The sequence below is a fragment of the Ursus maritimus genome, unplaced genomic scaffold (genome assembly GCF_017311325.1).
Source record: "Ursus maritimus isolate PB19 unplaced genomic scaffold, ASM1731132v1 scaffold_26, whole genome shotgun sequence".
Taxonomy (NCBI): Eukaryota; Metazoa; Chordata; class Mammalia; order Carnivora; family Ursidae; genus Ursus; species Ursus maritimus.
In genome coordinates this window covers 43,407,587-43,412,750 of record NW_024425119.1, presented here as the reverse complement: position 1 = coordinate 43,412,750, position 5,164 = coordinate 43,407,587, and the positions used below count along the sequence as shown (strand labels likewise).

Sequence of the window (5,164 nt, the reverse complement as noted above, 5' to 3'; positions counted from 1 at the left end):
CTTGGGTCATGATCATGGGGTGGTAGGATCGAGCCCCTCGCCCCCTTGTGGCGCTCTGCTGTCACCATGGAGACCGCTTGTCCCTCTCCATCCCCCTCTGCCCCTCCCCCCTCGGATAAATGAATAAATAAAACCTTTAAAAAAATTATCAGCAGCTAACTTCCTATTCCTGATGGGAATCAAATCCAAACTTTTTAACCTGATGTATTGGTTGGAAAAACATTAACTATAACTATATAGTTATGTATTATTTTATAGTATTTTATGTAACTATAAAACATAAAGCCCAAAATTTTAGTATTGTAACGAACAGAATTTGATTTATTGGTCAAGTGAAGTCCAAAATGCACACTCCTGATTATAGCAGGCAGTTCTCTGCCAAGTGGTGATTCAGGGAACTAGGTTCCTTCCAACCTGTGGCCCTGCTGTCTTTAACATTTGGCCTTCAAGGTCGCTGTGCTTAAGGTCATATTCATCAAACCACAAAGGAAACATTATGAAGGATCTCACTTGGGAGGCTTCATAGGTCAAGCCTAGAAACGGAACATATTACTTAAAAGGAAACTGAAAAATGTGGCCCAGCTATGTGTCCAAGAAAAAGAAAGAGATTCTGATAAATACATAGCTGTCTCTGTCTCACCTGGAGCTCAAGATTCTCCACACTGTGGCTTAAACTTACGTTTCAAACTTGATCTTTCAAACTTGATACCATTACACAGGTATGACTATTTGTCAGCTTTGCTGCACTAACAACCAATCCCAAAATCTCAGTGGCTTATAGCAACAAAGGTTTATTTCTGACTTATGTATATGCAGGCTGTGGGCAGGCTACAGCTCTGCTCCATGGGTCTTCTCATTTCAGGACCCAGGCAGAAGGAGCATTTCTTACATGGAATATACCCATTCTAGGGGCAGAGAAGAAAAAGAAAGTGGAAACTCACATGCACAAACATGGCATCTGTTCACAACTCATCAGCCAAAATATGAAACATGATCAAGGTCAAAGTCAATGAAATGAGACATGTGTACTCCTTCTGCAGGAGATACTTCAAGTCACATAGCAATGGGCAGGGAAGGAGAGTCCTCTTCAAACAACAAGTCAATCTATTACAACTGCCATGTTCCTTCTAGGGTACGTGATAGATATTACCAGTTAATCCCAGCACTCTTTCCTCAGAATCCTTCTTGACACATTTCAGGCAGTCATTACCAATAATCTGAGTTTAAAAAAAAGCTGAAATGTATATGCTGTTTTCATATGACCCCTAGGCTCCAGTAAACATTATAAAAATCCCACTTCTGAATCTTTCCTTCGGGATAGAATAAGCTTTGCCTTCCTAGACCTTGTCCTGCCAAACTAACCAAATCCAATCCATCCTTCAAATATCTATATTTTATATTCATCCTTTCTTTTTTTTTTTAATTTTTAAAAGATTTTATTTATTTGAAAGAGAGAGAGCATGCAAGGAGGGGGCAGAGCAAAGTGAGAAGGACAGAGAGAATCTCAAACAGACTCGGCAATGAGCAGGGAGTCCAACGTGGGGCTCGATCTCGGGACTGAGACCATGACCTGAGCAGAAACCAAGAGTCCCATGCTTAGCCAACTAGACCACCCAGGTGCCCCTTTATATTAATTATTTCACAAAATTTATTGAATACCTAGCATAGTATCTCACACATATATTTGTTAAGTGAATCTGTTTCACATCACCTGTGCCTTGCACATAAATGTTCAGCGAACATTTGTCCCTTGATTAATTAACAGTATTGTTCCTTAGAACACTGGGAGTTAGTATCACATACTAGCAGTTTCTGTGGTGGGAGCCTAGTACACTGACTGCTGGTGCTTGAATTTTGATTCTACCACTTACTAGTTAGATGATGCCAGGTAAGTCACTTTAATTGTGCCTCAATCCTTATCATATGTAACATGGGGATAATAATAGGACCTACTATATAGATAAGCCTGTCATATTAAATGGAAAAATTCTTAGCATGAACACATTGTAAACACCCAAAAAATGGATTTTTTTTTTCTTAGCTCCAGCTGAGACTGAATTTTCTTCCAAGCCTTTTTTCTGGGTGGAAGACAAAAATCAAGAACACATGGGACCTGGGTCCTTGAACAGGCCCCACTCTTAACCCACCCCAGGACCTTGAGCCAGCTCCTCATCCAGCAGCTTATTCCCTAACTCATAAATCCTGACTAATGACACAGACATGTCACCTTAATGTTTGTGAAGCCCAGTGACTTATTGTTAAGTGCTTGGAGATCTTCAGATGAAAGGCACCCAAGGGCAAGCACCAGACACCCTATTCAGTCGTAAAAGCAAAATACAACCAAAAAACTTGGAAAAGGCAGAGGCTCCATAACTTAGTAAGGAGTTACTAAGTTATGGAGGCACCTAGAAAGCAGGCACCTAGAAAGAACAAATCAATCCTTAGACTGTAATCCCTTAATACAGAGACAGGGAGAGAGATCATTTTGAATGCCTCAGACTACCTGGAGGGTCCTGGAGGGTCCAGAAAGGGGGAGGCAGGAGGATGCCCAAGTTTTTAACTTGACTTAGGCTGTGGGAGGAGTGTGAACCTTTCACCTCTCCTACATAAAAGCAGGAGAAATAACATGTATTGTTATCCTAATTCCTTTAAGCTGCTGAAAGGCTTGGGCAAACAGCCCTTCTAAGTGGCTTGTTTGTGAGTTCTGACCAGTCCTTGAATTATGTCAGTCTCCCCTTTCAAACCTCATTCTTTCTCCACTTCCTCATCACCACCACCACCTCAGGCAATGGGTCCCCTTCCTAGACTTAGAGGCCACCCTAGGAGAGCCCAGTCCAGGTGTGTGGGTATTAGCAGGCCCCTGGCCCTGAAACCTTCAAGTTGGCGGGGGGATGGGGGGACCACACACACACACACACACACACACACACACACACACACACACAGAGACACCCAGAGTTTTTACAGGGGCCGTCCCCGAAGTCGAAGCAAAGAAGAAACTGCCAGCACAGCTACTAGTCCCCCGTCTCTAAATAGTAGGTAGCTGGGAGTCGTGCAGCACTGGAGTTCTACCACCGCATAGCTTTGATACTTTTAGACCGGTTCCTTAAACTTTCTGGGCTTTAGTGTCTTCATCTGTAAAGTATGGATAACAATACTAGCTATCCCACAGCCTGTTGTGAAAAGCAAACGGGAGGACGCAACGCAACGCGTTCCGCACCCGCGTAAGGCTTTACGCAGGAGGCCTTAAGACCCTAACTCCTCCCCACCGTCCCACCCACCACGCACGTTACAACCAGCAGTCACTGCTAATACAGCCGGCCCCCTCCTAAGGAATCATGGGCCGTGAAGTCTTTTGGTGGCCACACCCTCGTTTACAGTCACGGAATTGAGAACTACGCCTCCCAGGATGCCGCGAAGAGGGCGCAGCCACGGCCGCCCCCTGCTCCGCCCTCCTCACGCACAGCTTCCTGGGATGTGTAGTCCCAGTTCCGAGCCGGCTCGCTGGCAAAAGAGGGTGGAGAAACCACAAACCCCAGAAGGCCTTACGCCCACTCTTCTCCCTCCCCTCCAAGAGTCGGGAGTGCTGTTTTTGTTGTTGGTGGAAGGTGAGGGAACAGCTGATCCGTGTGTGGGGTAAGAAACTTGGCCTAATTTGGGGGCGATCTGATGCGGGGGTCACCCCACTTTCTAGTCTGTGAAAGGATAATCTAAGGGAACTGTAGAAGGGAAATGCAGGAACGTTGGGTTTTAATACTTTCCGTACCGGAGAAGCCACCCCTACTGTTTTAAGAGTTCTGGGTCTCTAGGGCGCCCGGATCAGGAGGGTGCCCCCTCACTGTTTTCACCCTCCCCTCACGCCTTCTCTGTAAAGCTTGTTACGCTTCAGATAGTTGGGAGAAGCTGAAATATTTACTCATTCTCTCCCAGGCAAGACTTGACCCTCCCTCCCAAACCTTCCCTTTCTCCTTACCCTCCCGCCCCAATCCAAAGGCCTTTACTACGCTGAATCCCTGGGGGGGGGGGGGGAGCCTTCTAAGTGGAAGAATGTTAAGGAACTCTAGAGCCATACAGAGTTGGGGGGTTGGGACTCTTCCCCTCCCCCTTGAACACTTGAAGCTATGATACTCCTACACTTTAAGTGCCCAGAGCTTTGTTGCAGGTTTGGTGAATGTTTCCAGCTGTTATGGATTTTCTTTGTGGGGCATATTTGGGGTTCCCCAGGCTTAAATCTTTGGAGACAACTCATCCCCACTTAGAAAGCCAGAGGAATTGCATTTGGAGAAAACATGGACTCATTTTAACTAGGGATTTTTTAGAGATGAAACCCCAAAGAAACCTCTTGTCCTGAATCCAGTCCTTATTTTGGAGGGTGAAGTTGCTTCTTTTTGGACAGCTGGCTCACCTTTCCTTCTCTACTGAATTTCTGTTGTTTTTTTAAAGTTCCTAGCCCCCGACTTCTGCCGGGCGTGGGTTTGTGATGTTTAGGGGTGTGCACGTGACTAGCCATGGCTGATTGGACGCGGTCCTCTGCTGCTGACAGAGGATGAAGATTAGTGGAGCGATGATGAGGGCCATCTCACAGCCTCAGGCTGAGGAGTTCTGCTGATTATTGTTATTGTTCCTCACCCCACCCCACCCCATAGTTCCCACCTAGCTTGGAACACCTCTTCCTCTCAGTCCCATCTTACAGCATGCCTCCAGCACCCCTTCCAGGCACTTAGAATCGAGGCTGAAGGGGGCAGAGAGAAAATGGGAAGGAAAATACTACAGCTGGGTTAACATAGTCAAACCGGTAGGTTTCTAGTTCTGCTCCTGGCAAGACCTGAAGAAAAGAATGTTAGGTTCTGTTTAAATTATCTCTCCCTTCTCTCAACATCATATATATATTTCCCCTTCTCAGGGCCCCTTACTTCCCACCTTTCAGTCTATCCCCTACCCAGGGGTGGGGCTTTCCTGGCTCCAGGCTCCCACATTCCATCTCCCCACACCACCACGTTCCTGCTGAGTGTTTCACTCCACCCTTGAAGCAGCCGCCTCCAGAATTCTTGACTTCCTGGAGTAATGAAGTGGGGAGACAAAACCTGTCTTTCCCTATAGCCTCCCTTTCCCTTTGTCTCTTGAATGAGAGCAGAAGCTTTTTTTTTTTTTTTTTTTTTTTTTT

At 45.9% G+C, this 5,164-nt stretch overlaps 1 protein-coding gene across 1 annotated transcript in view; it reads left to right on the top strand.

Annotated features, from left to right (window-relative positions):
• Window positions 1–3,523: 3,523 nt before the first annotated feature.
• The window catches only part of CALCOCO1 (calcium binding and coiled-coil domain 1), a 19,561-nt gene continuing 17,920 nt past the window's right edge, over window positions 3,524–5,164 (top strand). The window contains exon 1 of the mRNA XM_008704786.2: window positions 3,524–3,636. The gene's annotated coding sequence lies outside the window, so the exon portion shown is untranslated. The remainder of the gene's footprint in view (window positions 3,637–5,164) is intronic.